This window comes from Eleutherodactylus coqui, chromosome 1, assembly GCF_035609145.1.
Source record: "Eleutherodactylus coqui strain aEleCoq1 chromosome 1, aEleCoq1.hap1, whole genome shotgun sequence".
In the NCBI taxonomy this organism is placed as follows: Eukaryota; Metazoa; Chordata; class Amphibia; order Anura; family Eleutherodactylidae; genus Eleutherodactylus; species Eleutherodactylus coqui.
The window spans coordinates 314,665,525-314,684,961 of NC_089837.1; the positions used below are offsets into that span (position 1 = coordinate 314,665,525).

Below are 19,437 nucleotides of genomic sequence, written 5' to 3' on the forward strand. Positions count from 1 at the left end.
ATAACAAAGCGACATCCATTTACTCTCTAGTGTAAAAGGAGCAGAGCTACTTCCGGTGTGGGGATGGTGGCCGCTAGATAAAGCAGACCACGTGGTACAGCATTGTTAGAGGGGAAGACGTGAGAATTGCTCCAATGCAACTATGGCTTGTGTTATTATACTAATAGAATAGTAAATAGGAGCTCTGTGAGCTGCATTCACACTTCAGTTACGGCTGTCAGTTATAATTCTGTCTCCCCTTTCTGTTTTTAGAGCAGAAAAAAACAAAACGCAAATATGGGCGGTTCCACGTCATCAATGGAAGTTCTGGCGAAGACCCCGCACAAAATACTAGTGCAGTTTCTTCCAGTAAGGCCGGCTGCACGCGACTGGATTTGCATTGCGGAATATGGAGCGCCTACCCGCCTTCGGGTTCTGCAGCAAGTACCCTCCGTAACATGCTATGCAAAAGCGCTTTTTCCTGCACACAAGCGGAAATCAACTGCATGCTCGATTTTTGCACAGATTCCGCGCGGATGTCTTCCATTGAAATTAATAGAAGCCATCTGACCCGCGGCCATTCCGCATTTACATTGCGGAAAGATCGCAGATTCCGCGACATCGCTAGGCAAAGCAGGGGTTTAAAAAAAAAATCTACACTGCGCATGTCCGACAGCAAGCTGACCGTACCATACGCAGCACAGAAAATGACACGTATGCAGGGTCACCTGCCTGGCACAGTGTCTGATTTCTGTGCAGGATCCCGCATCCGGAATCCGACCTGTTTGTTTGTAGCTGGCCTAAAATGTCAGAATTGATGTTTTTTCCCCCTGCCTTAAAAAAAAAATGATTAAAACTTTTACAATAAATTATAAAAAATAGTACCAGTTTACCTCGCAAAGAACAAACATTTATATGGCTATGTTGACGGAAAAATTAAAAGATTATGGCTTTTGAAAAGTGGAGATGAAAATGCCCCCAAAATCGTCGCAACCTTATGGCCAAAATAGGACATGTCCTTAGAGGTGAATGTAGACCACCAGGTCAGATTCCGGCTAAGATTCTCGGCTCACCTCCGGCGTCTTCTGGGCCGGCGCTTCAGCGGTGACATTTCTGTGCGAGTCTTGCAATAATAGGACATACCACGATTTTGTTACTGCGCGAGTTTTCACGCAGTCAAATCGCTACTGTCTGCATCGGGTTGCATAAACTAATGCAATCCTATGGCAGCGTGCAACGGCGGAAATTCTGTGTGAAATCTTGCCACGGAATTTCCGCCTGTGTGCAAGAAGCCTAAGGGGTATATAAATGGACACAAAACATAAATTTGAATAAAGAACTATTTTCAATCAATATATATTATTTTTAAAACCTTCAATTTTCTTTCACAACAATCTTTTTGTATAGCTTATTTTTAAATATACTTTTTTATTCTAACAATGGCCAAAAAATCTGGCCAAACGTAAAATAATACTTGAAATAACGAATAAAAATATTTTGGTTTGAGCCTGACTGGCTTGGCAACAGGTTTCTATAGGTGTCTATACACAGGAAGAGGTGGGGAAGGAAGTGGCTGGTCTTGTGTAGCCCCTCTGCCAACATGGCTTCAGTTGGCACTTTGAAATTGCTCAGTACATCTTGCAAATCCTGCTGGAGTGGTTGGGTGTAGAATATGTAGAGATCAACTGTCACACAAAGAGGGAAACAATGTGTTCAGGGTGTAGAAGGGGTGGGTAAAGAGGTAAGGTAAAGGTCTTCTACTTCTCGTAGTAACATAGTATGTTAGGCCGAAAAAAGGCATATGTCCATCCAGTTTAGCTTATTACACACACCCCTGCCCGCAATGTTGATTTAGAGGAAGGCAAAAAAACCCCAAAACAATGAGGTAGAAGGCAATTTTCCCCATTTTAGGGGGAAAAACACTTCCCGATGGCAATCGGAATAATCCCTGGATCAACAGCCCTCTTGAAGTAATAAATGACTATAACATGTAATATTGTAACACTCAAGATAGGTGTCCAGGCTCCTCTTAAACTCTAAGGCCTCATGTCCACGGGGAAAATCAGGCCCGCTACGGATTCTACATGGAGAATCTGCAGCCGGTCCCTCCTGCCCCGCGGACATGAGCGCTTAAAATTGGAATTTAAAAGAATTAACTCACCTGCAGCGGACCAGGAAGGTCTTCTCTTCCTCACGGCCGGATCTTCTTTTTCGGCCGGCGGATGAACTTGTCACGCCGGCGGCACGCATGCGCCGGGCACATCCGCCGAGCCGAAGCAAGAAAGATCCGGCCGTGAGGAAGAGAAGACCTTCCTGGTCCGCTGCGGGTGAGTTAATTCTTTTAAATTCCTATTTTAGGTCTCCCGCGGATCCGGACGGCTTCCATAGGCTTCAATAGAAGCCCGCAGGAGCCGTCCCCGCGGGAGACCCGCACGAAAATGGAGCACAGTCAAGATTTTTTCATGCTCCATTTTTTTTAAAATCCCTTTTATTGACCATCCGCGGGTATTTATCTACCCGCGGGTGGTCAATGCATCCCTATGGGATGCGGATCCGCGTACGGGAGAAGAGTTAAAATCCGCTGCGGATTTTAATTCTTCTTTTGCCCATGGACATGAGGCGTAAGGCTGCCTGTCCATGGGTTGCGGTATCCCGCGGCAGATCTCCGCTGCCAGGGAGTAGGAGCCTGCAGACGGATCTCCGCGGCGAGCCTATCTAACAGATAGGCTGACCCCAGAGAATCACAGCAATTCGCAGCATGCTTCTCCGCTCGTGGACAGGAATGCTGCGCTTTCCATAGCACCGCCATGGAAAGCGTGCAATGCGTTCCACGCAGCTGGATTTTTGGCGCGGGGAACGCAATGCAAAAATGCTTGTGGACAGGCAGCCTTATCGAGTTCGCTGTCCCCACATCCTCAGACAGAGAGTTTCATAGTTTCACTGCTCTTACAGTAAATAATCCCCTTCTATGTTGATGTAGAAACCTTCTCTCGTCTAGACCCAGAGGATGTACCTTGTTACAGTCACAGTCCTTGGTATAAATAGTTCATGGGAGAGATCATGTCCCCTGATATACACTATATGGACAAAAGTATTTGAACATTGGATGTTTTACATAGAAAGTGCTGTATTCTTCTATTTAGTAAGGTGTCGGCCCTCCTTTTGCTTGTATTGCAGCGGCAACCCGTCAAGGCTTTTCCACAAGTTCTCTGTAAGTATGTGCAGGAATACAGTTAGGGCCAGAAATATTTGGACAGTAACACAATTGTCGCGAGTTGGGCTCTGCATGCCACCGCATTGGATTTGAAATGAAGCCTCTACAACAGAACTCAAGTGCAGATTGTAACGTTTAATTTAAAGGGTTGAACAAAAATATCTGATAGAAAATGTAGGAATTGTACACATTTCTTTACAAACACTCCACATTTTAGGAGCTCAAAAGTAATTGGACAAATAAACATAACCCAAACAAAATATTTTTTTTTCAATATTTTGTTGCGAATCCTTTGGAGGCAATCACTGCCTTAAGTCTGGAACCCATGGACATCACCAAACGCTGGGTTTCCTCCTTCTTAATGCTTTGCCAGGCCTTTACAGCCGCAGCCTTCAGGTCTTGCTTGTTTGTGGGTCTTTCCGTCTGAAGTCTGGATTTGAGCAAGTGAAATGCATGCTCAATTGGGTTAAGATCTGGTGATTGACTTGGCCATTGCAGAATGTTCCACTTTTTTGCACTCATGAACTCCTGGGTAGCTTTGGCTGTATGCTTGGGGTCATTGTCCATCTGTACTGTGAAGCGCCGTCCGATCAACTTTGCAGCATTTGGCTGAATCTGGGCTGAAAGTATATCCCGGTACACTTCAGAATTCATCCGGCTACTCTTGTCTGCTGTTATGTCATCAATAAACACAAGTGACCCAGTGCCATTGAAAGCCATGCATGCCCATGCCATCACGTTGCCTCCACTATTTTTTTACAGAGGATGTGGTGTGCCTTGGATCATGTGCTGTTCCCTTTCTTCTCCAAACTTTTTTCTTCCCATCATTCTGGTACAGGTTGATCTTTGTCTCATCTGTCCATAGAATACTTTTCCAGAACTGGACTGGCTTCTTGAGGTGTTTTTCGGCAAATTTAACTCTGGCCTGTCTATTTTTGGAATTAATGAATGGTTTGCATCTAGATGTGAACCCTTTGTATTTACTTTCATGGAGTCTTCTCTTTACTGTTGACTTAGAGACAGATACACCTACTTCCCTGAGAGTGTTCTGGACTTCAGTTGATGTTGTGAACGGGTTCTTCTTCACCAAAGAAAGTATGCGGCGATCATCCACCACCGTTGTCTTCCGTGGACGCCCAGGCCTTTTTGAGTTCCCAAGCTCACCAGTGAATTCCTTTTTTCTCAGAATGTACCCGACTGTTGATTTTGCTACTCCAAGCATGTCTGCTATCTCTCTGATGGATTTTTTCTTTTTTTTCAGCCTCAGGATGTTCTGCTTCACCTCAATTGAGAGTTCCTTTGACCGCATGTTGTCTGGTCACAGCAACAGCTTCCAAATCCAAAACCACACACCTGGAATCAACCCCAGACCTTTTAACTACTTAATTGATTACAGGTTAACGAGGGAGACACCTTCTGAGTTAATTGCAGCCCTTAGAGTCCATTGTCCAATTACTTTTGGTCCCTTGAAAAAGAGGAGGCTATGCATTACAGAGCTATGATTCCTAAACCCTTTCTCCGATTTGGATGTGGAAACTCTCATATTGCAGCTGGGAGTGTGCACTTTCAGCCCATATTATATATATAATTGTATTTCTGAACATGTTTTTGTAAACAGCTAAAATAACAAAACTTGTGTCACTGTCCAAATATTTCTGGCCCTAACTGTACCTCCTCATAGAAGCTGATCAGGTTGGTTTAACTGGAGCGATCTCTCAAACTCATGCTAATATATGTTGTTAGACAGCTATTTTCCTTCAGGTATGCCAGGATAGCATCTCTTAGAAACCCTTCAATGGAAGTAAGACTTACCGGCCTGAAGTTTCCTGATTCACTTTTTGACCCCTTTTTGAATATTGGCACGACATTGGCTATGCGCTAATTCAGTGGAGTAGACCCTGTTATTATAGAATTCTGAATTATAGGAAACAGCAGTCTATCACATTGAAGACCACATATGAAATACTGTGTACAGTCTCAAACATTGGTACTCAAGAAAAATGTATTGAAAATTGGAAAAAATTGCCTTCACAGGAGGAGGGTGTAGGGGCAACTAAATTTCCATACATTAATTAACTGGCTGTACTACAATATTCATAAAGATTATTAACATTGGGTTTACGTAGTAGAAAAAAAAAAGATGACTGAGGGGCTGTAGGAGGGTTGCCTCCCTCCCCCCATCACTCCACAGCTCTATGAGCTGCAGCCATGAGTCTCCACCCCCTGTGCAGGCACTTCTGCTGGTGAAGGAGTCCAGCCTGCCGTGCACCAGAAGAACCGTCTGTCACCACCATGCCACACACAACACCATCACCTGTTTCAGAGTAACCTAATAACTAAATATATCAAGGATCAAAAGAGAGATCTCTCCCATAATGGAAGGTTAATGGTCCGTGCGAAGCCCACATGAAAATGGAGTATCGCAATTGATTTCCGCTCGGATGTCAGCTGCAGATTCCGCAGCAAATATCCACCCTGTGCAGGAGCCCTTAAAGGGGTTGTCTCGCGAAAGCAAGTGGGGTTATACACTTCTGTATGGCCATATTAATGCACTTTGTAATATACATCGTGCATTAAATATGTGCCATACAGTAGTTATTCACTTACCTTTCCTGCGCTGGCGTCCCCGTCTCCATGGCTCCGTCTAACTTCAGCGTCTAATCACCCGATTAGACGCACTTGCGCAGAAGGGTCTTCTGCCATCTGTTCGGTCCGGCACGAGCGGCATTCTGGCTCCGTCCCCTTCTAAGCATCATCGCGTAGCTCCGCCCCGTCATGTGCGCCGATTCCAGCCTCCTGATTGGCTGGAATCGGCACACGTGACGGGGCGGAGCTACGCAATGACGCGTAGAAGGGGGCGGAGCCAGAACGCCGCTGCTGCCGAGCCGAAGCCAGAAGACCCTTCTGCGCAAGCGCGTCTAATCTGGCGATTAGACGCTGAAGTTAGACGGAGCCATGGAGACGGGGACGCCAGCGCAGGGAAGGCAAGTGAATAACTTCTGTATGGCTCATATTTAATGCACGATGTATATTACAAAGTGCATTAATATGGCCATACAGAAGTGCTTAACCACACTTGCTTTCGCGAGACAACCCCTTTAAGCCGGACAACAGCACTCATCACCCATATTATACAATTCCTGCTTTGTATCAGTAGATCTGCAAATGAGAAGCAGCCTCTGACTTGGCTTACTGACACCTACTGTACAATATCTATCCTTGCACACTCTGTTTTCTGACAGGTTAGGCATGTGTACTGATGCCAGCCTGGCTTGTTGTTACTTGTATAGACAGCATCCACTTCCAATTCAGCCTGATTAAGTGTGCTTAGTATAGCATAACTCTATATATTACATGAAACCTTTCAGCAAGTGTATGCACATTGCTGCAGTGCAATTTTCAATATAGATATAATAGAAGTGGTGGATACTACAAGTGTCCAAAATTCACACCAGCGCAATGTCTTAGGGTCCTTTTAGACTAGACAGTTGTTGGGCGCTTAAGCACCTAACAGTTATCCCAGCAATTGTCGCTCCATTGAATGAAGGTGGAGCGGGCCAGAAATTGTTTAACCATTCACAGTAAACAGGCAGTCGTTTATAATGTGAGGGGTTAATTCACGTTTATGCCTTTTAAATTGATAAGTGTATTTCACAGAATACTTATGTGTTTATAATTTGCGTCTTCTTCTGCTAAAGGTTTAAGCTTATACGTGTAAGGGCTGACGCTTAATAATAGACTACAGCGACTCCATTTTGTATCTCTTTGCTTGTTTTGCTTCAACACATGTATCTGTATTAATTTCACCTTCTACCTAGAAAAATGTTAGACCCAATTATAATAATGACTTTGAATCCTTATCAGCTGTCTCTCTCTCATGCCTCCTTTCCCTTGAGAAAGTTCACTCCCTTCTAGAAGAAGCGTTCGGGAATGTTTTGTTTTTGTTACAGGTGTCACCGGACATTGATGCATTGCTCATGTAGGAGACTTCTTTGAAAGATGTGTAATGCTAATTAAAAATCTGCAGATGTTATACGCAGTAATCAAATCAATACGTCAGCAAACCTTTTCTATATCATCTGTAATTCTTTGAATAAACTTCACTTCTTCTTTGGCTAACCGCATACTCGTGTGGTCACCCATCTAAGTTGTCTCTGAGTACTCAATCCTGAAACCAATTGGGAGGCGGACAGCATTAGCTCAACGGTCTGAGTTTGACCCCCCACATTACTTGGCGCCCAACGTGGGGCCAGAATTTAATTCCTTACCTGCAGACGATATCTGACGACCCTGCCTGCCGACCACCTGGACTGGAGGCCACGGGACCCCAGATCTACAAAACACCGGTGTAAGGTAAGCCATTGACTTACCATTCTAGATCTGAGCTCCCCTGTCTTCAAAAGTCACGTGTCGACAGAAAGGTTTGTCGCTGCATGCTTATAGGATACTTCTGCCCGTTATTTACGGTGTTCTTGATAACCGTGCTAGACGGAAGAACCCACATGTGTATATTGCCATGCTGTCTGCTGCAAGCATTGAACTGATAGCTTTTTGTTGTACTTTGACTGCCGCACTCATTTTCCTAGCTGTAATTTGTTATAAGATTACAAAAGCTGCGTATAGAGGTGAGCCGTGGTCTCCTCTCTCTCCATAAAAAAGTCTACTAATAAGGAAGCATACGTGCCCTGTCAGCCGCGTACCTGACAGAAGGGACTGTCCTGATCTACCCGAAGGACTGAGGTAGAAACAGCGGACATCAAGTCCATAGTAAGCATACGTGCCCTGCCAGCCGCGTACCTGGCAGAGGGGACTAAAAGGTCATTGCGACCGCCAGATTTACCCAGAGGACGTTCTGTACATCCTCACTACTCCGTGACTGGGTAAATCAAAAATGGCAAGTCCAATTATTAGTATGGGGTCCAGACAGTCTACGACTTTCTTGACCCCTATTGAGATAATTAGGGAGAGAGAGGGGGAGGACAGTAATAAGCAAGCCAGTAAAGTTTACAAGCTGATAGGGCTTAAAAGAGCAGGAACCTTTAACTATGAGTTCTGGCGGCAGTACGGAACAAAACACATGAAAGCTATCAAAGACGCCGGTCTAGATAAAGGAATAGAGGCCATAATCAAATACAGTAGAAAGGTAAACGTAGAACGGTGGGATTGTGAACCGAGGGATGAGGGCATACTTGTGTATGCACCCCCAGTGCCTGATCCAGCCAGAATGCACCCGATCTTACCAACCGCAAACAGCTCTGGAATTCTTCCTGAGTGTCAGAGTTGTACTGCTGCAAATCCGCCACAAGAGCCCCGAAGAGAAAAACCTTATTGGCATTGTCCCAGGTGCGGACAACAAAACCCTTTACGAAAACAAACAGCTTTAACTATGTGCAGACGGGGAAAGAATGAAACCGTTGAATGCTATTTTGGAAGACTAGAAACAAAGGCTAGAGACATGGGTCTCACCCTCTGTGCAGATGAAGTGTACTACCCAATGATGTGTGAAGCGTTCATGCAAGGCATTGGCCCATCATTGGCAGATAAAATAAAAGCATGCACCCCTGATTGGCGACAAGCCAAGCCCGGAGACTTGTATAAAAAGGCAGTAGGGTTTGCTATGGATGAGGAGCGCCCCGCAGTGGCGGTTAAATACTATAGCAACCAGGAGGAGAAGGTTCAGCTCCGGGACAGACTCCATAGATAATCTAGCAAGTTGTTGAGAAAAGCAAGTTAGAGAAATAACAAAGGACAGACAAAGCAAGTTAGAATTTTGGGAATCTGAGACCCACAAGTCTCAGAAAGATTCAGAGATAAGCCAAAGTTGGGTAACGTATGTTAGATAGATGGAGTAAGGCACGTGTAGATACGGTAATTATCAGAAAAAGGGAATTCTTTTATAGTTTGTGTTCCTTTGGGACATATAGCAAGTTCATGTAGAATCTGTGGATAATTATGTGTCAAATAACCAATATTGTCTGTATGTCTTCATGTTATGTAATCTATATGTTTTGTCCTTTCTTTTATGTGTTTAACTATTCCTCTGCCGTCTGGGTTTGATAGTCAGTGCAGAGAAATATTAGTTTTCTCTTGTTGCTTGGAGCCTGGACATTCTGGCTGTTTTCCAAAAATATAAGATTGTTCTGTTCCAGAGAGAGATAAAAATTCAAAGTCAGAGAAGAAAGACAGACGTTGAATGTATTGTGCGAATTGTATGGTTTTGAAAATGGAAGATTAGAAAGAGATAAAGGGTTAATGTGTGCTTCTTGTGAAAAGCCGCAGCTGCAAGCCCCCCCCCCCCCTTGTCTCCGAAAGGGGGGTATAGTGAGAGTTTACAGAGAAGGAATGCGTGCCTCTCAAGGCCAAAGATTAGAGCGGAGAACACTGGACGAGTAACCCTGCCAATTGGTTTTCTGGTTTAGGAGGTTGGTTTATGGGGATCCTACAAAGTATATTACAAGTTGTGATGATTTTGTTATGCATTTATAGAGCAATTAAGGTTATAATTTCATGTATTTCTAAATGTACTGAAAAAGCTTTCTTTTCGCCGATATGAATCACGTGTTTATGGACTAGGAGTCATACTTGTCTTGACTCCATGTCCAAAACGGGGGAATGTGAGGGGTTAATTCACGTTTATGCCTTTTAAATTGATAAGTGCATTTCACAGAATACTTATGTGTTTATAATTTGCGTCTTCTTCTGCTAAAGGTTTAAGCTTATACGTGTAAGGGCTGACGCTTAATAATAGACTACAGCGACTCCATTTTGTATCTCTTTGCTTGTTTTGCTTCAACACATGTATCTGTATTAATTTCACCTTCTACCTAGAAAAATGTTAGACCCAATTATAATAATGACTTTGAATCCTTATCAGCTTTCTCTCTCTCATGCCTCCTTTCCCTTGAGAAAGTTCACTCCCTTCTAGAAGAAGCGTCCGGGAATGTTTTGTTTTTGTTACAGGTGTCACGGGACATTGATGCATTGCTCATGTAGGAGACTTCTTTGAAAGATGTGTAATGCTAATTAAAAATCTGCAGATGTTATGCATGCCTGGGGCATGCGCAGTAATCAAATCAATACGTCAGCAAACCTTTTCTATATCATCTGTAATTCTTTGAATAAACTTCACTTCTTCTTTGGCTAACCGCATACTCGTGTGGTCACCCATCTAAGTTGTCTCTGAGTACTCAATCCTGAAACCAATTGGGAGGCGGACAGCATTAGCTCAACGGTCTGAGTTTGACCCCCCACAATAGAGAAGTGACCTCCTGTTTACTCAGGCTGATTGTTGTTTAATTTTTATGCCTGCAGAAACGAATGATAAGGAAACAAAGTCCATCGTTCAGTCGCTGGCAGCGCTTACACTGAACTATTGTTCAGATTCGCATGATCCAGCGACAATCGGAACAATAGTCGTTCCATGTGAAAAGGCCCTTAGCTGCCCTGAAGAAAGGGCTGATTTCTTTCACCTGTTTTGGGGTTGCCCACGTTATGTCATTCTGGGAGGGGATTACTGAGTTATTGATGTGTTGGGAATGACGTCCAAGTCCTATCTACTGGGTCTCTTAATAATTTTATTAGTATTATTTAATATATAGGATTTTAATGTACTGCTCAAATAACTTTTTTATTATATAAATTCAGTATACTCATGTCTTTGTAGAGTTAAAGAGGACCTGTCATGTCTTCATGTTAGTGCTACAAGCCGCATAGCTTTGTAGCCACGATCTTGCTGACTCAAATGTTGTCTTTCTTTTCCTTGTCAGATGTAAGTGGGAACTGCCCAGCATGGCCCGTTTTAGATAAAGTGGAATACTCCTAATTTTGGTCTGACATCGGCTGGATCCGACTCCACGGACGAGTTTATAAGAGGAACAGCATCAGATGGGCAGCATTTTTTAGAACGACGCCCCACCGTTTAAATCGAAGGACAAACCCTAAAACAGGAGCGCACAGGAGGGGTGGTAGTAAGCATGATAGGTCTCGAAGGAGAAGGTCCAACCATCCTTACAAGGCCCGGGACCAATAGAGGACCAAGTGATGGACAGGTCGCTGGTAGTGAATATTTCTTCAATGGTACTGTCTGATATTCAAATTGATGTCCTTTCCAAAGGACTTTCCTACTGTCCAGTTCCTAGGTTCAACTGGTTCCAGATTGACCTAGATTATAGGAACTTTTTCAGAAAGTTGAAACTAAGGCCTTATTTTTCTATCCAGAGTGACACTGGATCCGCTGATGTTGTGCAGTCCAACCCCCATAATAAATTTACTTCGAGGGGTGTTGGACTGCGCAACAGAAGTAGATTTCAGCCACCTGATAATGAATATGTGACTTGGTGATGCAAGATGTGTATTGATTAAGATCATAGAGGTACAAACTAAAACAGAGACATAATTCTAGCAAGTCAGAGACATAGGCAATGAAGATACTCAGTGAGGAGTCCGGTAATACTGTCAGGGCAGCAGACAAAGGTGGGGCGATTGTGATCATGGACACCAGTTATAACCATCGTGAAATTCTCACTCAACTGGAAGACATAGAGGTATATGAACCTCTGAAAAGTAATCCCAGCACACAGTATCAAGCTAGTTTTAAAGTAATACTGGATGATGCCCTGGATCAAGGGATTATTGATAAAGCATTATTCGACTTTCTGCTTCCTTCTTTCCCTGTGGTATTGATTTTATATACACTTCCCAAGATTAATAAAACCTGGCATCCCCTCCTGGTTGTCCTATTATATCTGGGAGGGGGTCACTATATAACAATGTTTCTCAGTTTTTAGATAGGGTCCTGAGGTGTTTCGCCATTGAAGCAAAATCATACATACGCGACACTGCAAATTTTAAAATTAAAACTAGAGGTCACTATTACCGAGAAATCTATACTGGGAATATTTGACCTGACTTCATTATACACTATCATTAATCACAATAGGGGCCAGGAAGCAACCAGGAATTGTCTAATTAGATCTTATTTTTCTAATAGAAATATTGAGTTTGTTCTGTCTCGGCTAGAGACTGTGCTGCATAGGATTTTTTTCCTATACAAGGGCACATTCTATCACCAAATGCAGGGTACTGCTATGGGGTCGAACGTGGTCCTGACCTATGCCAACATTTTTATGGACCACATAGAAGAATCATACATATATACCTCCCCATCCTGGACCAAAGTTCAGGCATGGGGGAGGTATATTGATGACTTTTTCATAATTCGGGAGGGCACTGAGACAGAGTTCCATATTGAACTCAATAGTATACTACCTGAGCTCAAATTAACTTTAACCTTTTCTAAAGAAAAGGTACAGTTCTTGAACATTTTAGTCCTGAACTGTGATGGTACCCTCAAAATAGATTTGTACATCAAACCCACAGATAGTAACAACCTGTTGAGTTATAGCAGTTATCACCCCTCTAGAATGCTGAACTCACTGCCATGGAGCCGGATGCTAAGGGTGAGACAAGTGGTGGACGAGGAATTTATCGATAGCCGTCTTATCACAAATGTGCGATAAATTCTGTAAAAGAGGTTACCCTAGAGAACATGTGGAAGAGTTTGCTAGGAAAGCACTTCAAGTAGATTGTGAGACACTCTTGACACCTAGAACAGAGAAAAACGATTCGATTCAGATTCCATTTGTGTCAACATTTGGACCTCTCAGTGGCAGGCTCAAACAGATCATAGGTAGACACTGTCCGATGCTCACTCATTGTTGTTCCATTGTTACTGAGTTTGGATTACCACCCATGATGGCCAACAGAAGGGGGACCAATCTGAAAGATAGATTGGTACACAACATGCAGAGACCAACAGAACATGTGGCACAACGCACATTAGCTCTGGTTAAAGGGGTTCATTTTCCCTGTTTGGGATGTGCGTGCTGACACAGTATGACGAAGGGTGACAGGTTCACCGCATACAGGAGAAGTCTACTACATTAAACCAAAAATATTCATGCACCTCTGCGTTTGTTGTGTACATGATAATGTGCCCCTGTGGACTATTGGGCATAGGTGGAATGACCATGGAAGTCAGGAGTAGGATAACGAAACATAAAAGTACCATCAGAATGAAGAAAGTTGATCTACCTGTGGCGAAACACTTGGTGGAAATGGGGCATACGATAAGCCAGTTAAAATTTCATGTTATTGACTCTGTACCCTTTAACATTAGAGGCGGAGACAGAGAGAAGAAACTGAAATTTCTAGAATTAAAATGGATCTTTGAGCTCGACACCCTGTAGGGGTTTAACCCCTTCCCGCTCCATGACGTACCGGTACGTCATGGGAGGCGAGTACTTCGCGCAAAATGACGTACCGGTACGTCATCGGGATAGCGCAAGATCATGACTGACCTCGCGCTATCCCGCAGCGGGAGCCGGCTGTCAGTCACAGGCGGCATCCCGCTGCAACAGCGGGGGGGGGGCATTGGAGATGCGCCCCCCCGCTGTTAACCCCTTCCCTGCCGCGATCTAAGTAGATCGCGGCAGGGAAAGAGTTCACAAAGGGAGCGCGCCAGACACTGGCGTCCTGTCTTGCCTATGCCTATGATCGCTGTATAAGCGATAAGGCATGGCAGAGCAGTAGCTCTGCCATGCCTTATCACAGCGATCATAGGTTCAGTGCTGCAAGTCCCTCAGAGGGACTCACATTGTGTAAAAAAAAGAAAAGAAAAAAGTAAAAAAAAAGAAAATGTAAAAAAAACCCTTTTTTGTGCTTTTTATAATATTAGCATAAAGAAAGGTAAAAAAAAATTAAAACCCAACATATTTGGTATTGACGCGTCCGTAACGACGTGTACAAAAAGTTGAACACGCTTTTTATTTTGTACAGCAAAAAGCGTAAAAAAAACGGTAAAAAACGGAGGCAAAATGCAAATTTTTAGCATTTTGCCTCCCAAAAAATACAATAAAAGCGATCAAAAAAGCCGTACATTCCCCAAAATGGTACCAATAAAAACTACAGCTCGTCTCGCAAAAAATAAGCCCTCACAGAGCTCCGTACAGAGAAAAATAAAAAAGTTACAGGACTTTGAATGCAGCTATAGAGGAAAAAAAAGATTTCCAAAAGAAAGGGTTTTTATTGCAAAAAAGTGTAAACACCCAAAAAAAAATATAAGAATTTTAGTATCGTTGTAACCGTACCGGCCCGCAGAAAAAATTTAGTGTGTCATTTATGCTGCATGATTAATGCCGTAAAAAAAAAAATGTATGGCAGAATTGATGTGTTTTCTCTCCCTGTTATCATAAAAAAATAAAAGTTTTACAATATAGTCTATGTACCCAAAAGTGGCACCGATAGAAACTACAGTTCGCCACACAAAAAAACAAGCCCTTATACGGCCGCGTCGCCGGAAAAATAAAAAAGTTATGGCTTTTGAAAAATGGAGATGGAAAAATACCAAAAATCGCTTGGTCCTCAACGCCAGAATAGGCCATGTCATTAAGGGGTTAAATCTTAAATATAATCCATTACCCTTTATTTGAGGTGGTCCTCTGTGAGTTTGTCTTTTTAATATATTTACATGTTTTTTATCTTTATGAAGACATCTCTGTAGTCATACATTTTTGTTTTCATTACAGAACCCTTGGGAATTGGTGATGGTGTGTGGCACTTGGACTCCTCAACTTATAAAATATGAAAACTTAATAAAGGAACTGTCCAATCAATTACGTACACTGATGGTGCTTGGAACTATGTGACCTGTTGATTACGGGATTCACTCTGATGTCTATTTGTAATAAACTCCTTTGAACATAGATGGATGTCATTGATATTTTCATTGTACCATGTACATGGGGATTGAAGGTGGTCACTACTTGTCACTTAGCATATTTCTAGTGGTAAAGGGGAGGACAGGATATATATGATTGCATGATGCAACTACGAGACCCCTCTGATATGTATGAGACCCCATTTATAGTCTTAGAGGGCTAATGATAGATCTAGTTAGAATTTAGGTGTTTATGCCATTTGACTAATATGAGACTCAACACTTTGTCATGGTTTAGGAGTGATTGTCATCATACCGGTATTTATTGTCCTTTTTTAGGAGATCAAAAGGGACATAATGCTGATTGGCGCATCACCATAGCAACCCCTATCTATTTGCTATCTCTGCGCAAGCGATTGAATGGGGACATAATGTGGATAGAGGTTGCTATGGTGATGCGTCCGGTGTATCTATTAGGCCTCGTTCACATGGGCGACAAAGTCGCGCAATTTTGTCACGCTGCTACAATGCTACAAATCGCATGTATGTGAAGCCCATGCTTTCCTATGGGTTAAATCGTATGTGCAATGTTTTGTGACAAAAGCAGCATTTTTAACCCTTTCCAATCCACTGTCTGACTTCTAAAGACAATATTATTTAAGGCTGTACAGCTCTGATGTTGGAAGACGTCCGTCGGGGTTCTCTTACTGTATATTGCCAGCCTTTCTGCTGTCAGAGCCTATCCAACTTGTCACCTCATGCAGTACTGGCTTTAGCCAGCAGATAGCGCCGTTGTATAACAGCAGAAAAAGAGTAAGCCCCCTAGAAAAACCAGGATACAAATTGGATTGGAAAGGGTTAATTATACTAAGAATATCTGCGACATGGAGTTCATTGTTCTCTATGGTCACGGATAAACCCGCTACCCATACGTAATTACGCTAAGCAACAGCGCAAGAAATAAATATATATTAAAAAAAGGTGTACTGCGCATGACTGCCTGCGAAAGTATGTGATCATGCGCAATATTTTCCTGTATCGCATCAAAGAATTGTGTTCATATTCATGCGAGATTTACACGTATAGCAGCACACAAATCGTGCACTATTTTCCCACCGGTGTGAAAGCGGCCTCATGTCAGTGTAGAAACCTTCTTTCCTTTATGTATAGGATGCCTTCTTGTTACAGTCACAGTCCTGGGTATAAATAGATGATGGGAGAGATCTCTGTATTGTCCCCTGATATATTTATATATAGTTTTTAGGTCGCTCCTCAGTCATCTTTTTTCTAAACTAAATATCCCAATTTTGATAACCTCTCTGAGTATTGTAGTCGGCCCATTCCATTTATTATTTTAGTTGGCCGCCTTTGAACCCGCTCAATCTCTGCTATATCCTTTTTAAGTACCAGTGCCCAAAACTGTACACAATATTCCATGTGTGGTCTAACCAGTGATTGTAAACAGGAAGAACGATGTTCTCGTCATGTGCCCATAGACCTCTTTTGATGCACCCCATGATCCTATTTGTCTTGGCAGCAGCTGCCTGACACTGGTTCCTCCAGCAGACGACAGCGATATTGCCGCTAGAAAATAGCTGCGTTATCGCAGCTTTGTTCCCATGATTTTGTAGTATCAGTGATGTTTTTGTGAAAAATCTTGCATTGTGTCGCTACCCGCAATAAAATCATGCGATTTTATCATGAGAAAATTAATAGGAGTTTCTAATGTTAAGAATGTATCACATAGCACGAAAATCACAAGTTCATGCTATGCGATTCAGTAAACAAGGAGGCTCCATAGGGAAGCATGGGCTACAAAATATAGCACACCGCATGGCATTAGTAAAAACATCACAAATGTGAAGGAACCCATTGAAAAGCATGGGTTTCACAAACATGCGTTTTGTAGTGTTGTTGCATTGCCGGAAAATCGTGTGAAGATTTTGCATATCCAAGTAATTTTGACACTGTTCTTTCGCCACATATTGTATTTCATTAAGGTGGTAAAAATTGACGGATATTTATTAAAAGTGCCAAAATTGGGAACATTTTAAAAAGTTGTCATTTCTTCACATTTTTAACTGCAATATGTCAAATATGTGCAAACATGCTGTACAAACTTTTGATGTGATATATATTTCCATCTGTTTACTTTATTCTGGAAGCATACTTGAAAAACTTTAGTTTTTTAAAAACCAATTTAGGAGACGTACAAATTTAACATTAAGGACGAGGGAGATATCGGGCCGTGATTCAACAGCATGCGACTTGATATCGCCAACATGCAATTTTGCCACAAAATTACTGGTGTTTTTGTAACAAAACCGCATTACTTCAGGGAAATAGTGACCCTCCACCACGTCTGTTAGCTGCGGCGGATCTTCTCCCATTGTTTTCTGTTAGCTGCCGCCGGCCCCATTGAACACTATGGACGATGCGATGCAAGAGCATGCTGAAATATAGGATGTGCCGCAATTTGTTTCCAAGATCATGATACTACGTGGGAAAACATCGTTCATGCGTATGACCCCATTCAAAAGAACGGCGTTCACATTCGTCCAATATTTGTGTGTCTCGCAACGCACAAATCTCGATCGATTTTTTTCATCCATGTGAAGCTGGCCTAAGTATTAAAATTTTGAGGAACATTTTGTTTTCCTGCACCAAGCCAAGATTGCAAAGGTTCTTAGGTGTTAGAATGATAGATACCCCCACAAATGACCCCATTTAAAAACTACACCCCTTAGTGTATTCACTGAGGGGTGTCATGAGTATTTTGACCCCACAGTATTTTTCCAGGAATTAATGCAATTTAGAGGAGAAAAAATAAAATGTTATATTTTTGCAAATATGTCATTTTAAAGACAGATTTTTTGAGTATTTGCACCCAAAAGGGATACCTGTTTGTCCTGTGTTCAGAAACATACCCATTGTGACCCTAATATTATGTCTGTATGCACAACGGGGCCCAAACTGAAAGGAGCAGCCGGTGGCTTTCAGAACAGTAATTTTACTTGAAAGTGTTTCAAGCCCCATTGCCCACTTGTAGAGCATTGAGCTGCCAAAACGATGGAGAACCCCCACAAATGACCCAATTTTGAAAACTAAACCCCTTAACAAATTCATCTAGGGGTGTACAGCATATTTTGACACACAGTTTTTGAATGAATCTAAGCAGAAGGAAAAAAATTATGATTTTCATTTTTTCAGCAATTATGTCATTTTAAAAAGTTTTTTTTTATACAGCACACATATGAATGAAGACTTGCACCTAGAGATGAGCGAGCACCAAAATGCTCGGGTGCTCGTTACTCGAGACGAAATTTTCGCGATGCTCGAGGGTTCGTTTCGAGTAACGAACCCCATTGAAGTCAATGGGTGACCCGAGCATTTTTGTATATCGCCGATGCTCGCTAAGGTTTCCATTTGTGAAAATCTGGGCAATTCAAGAAAGTGATGGGAACGACACAGCAACGGATAGGGCAGGCGAGGGGCTACATATTGGGCTGCATCTCAAGTTCCCAGGTCCCACTATTAAGCCACAATAGCGGCAAGAGTGGGCCCCCCCCCTCCGAACAACTTTTACTTCTGAAAAGCCCTCATTAGCAATGCATACCTTAGCTAAGCACCACACTACCTCCAACAAAGCACAATCACTGCCTGCATGACACTCCGCTGCCACTTCTCCTGGGTTACATGCTGCCCACCCCCCCCCCCCCCCCCCGCCCGCACAACCCAGTGTCCACAGCACACACCAAAGTGTCCCTGCGCAGCCTTCAGCTGCCCTCATGCCACGCCACACTCATGTCTATTTATAAGTGCGTCTGCCATGAGGAGGAACCGCAGGCACACACTGCAGAGGGTTGGCACAGCTAGGCAGCAACCCTCTTTAAAAGGGGCAGGACGATAGCCCACAATGCTGTACAGAAGCAATGAGAAATATAATCCTGTGCCACCGCCATCAGGAGCTGCACACGTGGGCATAGCAATGGGGAACCTATGTGCCACACACTATTCATTCTGTCAAGGTGTCTGCATGCCCCAGTCAGACTGCGTTTTTTTATAAATAGTCACAGGCAGGTACAACTCCGCAATGGGAATTCCGTGTGCACCCACAGCATGGGTGGCTCCCTGGAACCCACCCGCTGTACATAAATATATCCCATTGCAGTGCCCTGGACAGCAGAGCTAACGTCAGATTAAATGCAGGTGGGCTTCGGCCCAAACTGCATGCCCCAGTCAGGCTCGAGTTTTTTATAAGTATACACAGGCACGTACATCTCCCTAATGGGAAGTCCATGTGGACTGACAGCATGGGTGGGTCCCAGGAAGCCACTGGCGGTACATAAATATATCCCATTGCAGTGCCCAGCACAGCTGATGTAACGTCAGCTTTAATGCAGGTGGGCAAAAAATTAATTGGATTACACTGTAGGCGAGGGCCCCAAAAAATTGGTGTACCAACAGTACTAATGTACCTCAGAAAAATTGCCCATGCCCAACCAAGAGGGCAGGTGAAACACATTAA

The 19,437-nt window shown here is 43.1% G+C and overlaps 1 long non-coding RNA gene across 2 annotated transcripts; it reads left to right on the top strand.

Moving 5' to 3' along the window:
- The first annotated feature begins 61 nt into the window (after positions 1-61).
- LOC136574416 (uncharacterized) lies at positions 62-14,955 on the top strand. 2 transcript variants are annotated; one of them, XR_010786293.1, is made up of 4 exons: positions 67-119; positions 253-348; positions 10,960-11,269; positions 14,779-14,955. It is a non-coding gene; the product is annotated as an uncharacterized lncRNA (long non-coding RNA). The 2 variants fall into 2 exon arrangements; XR_010786294.1 differs by lacking the exon at positions 253-348 and having other exon boundaries at positions 62-119.
- Positions 14,956-19,437: the final 4,482 nt, after the last annotated feature.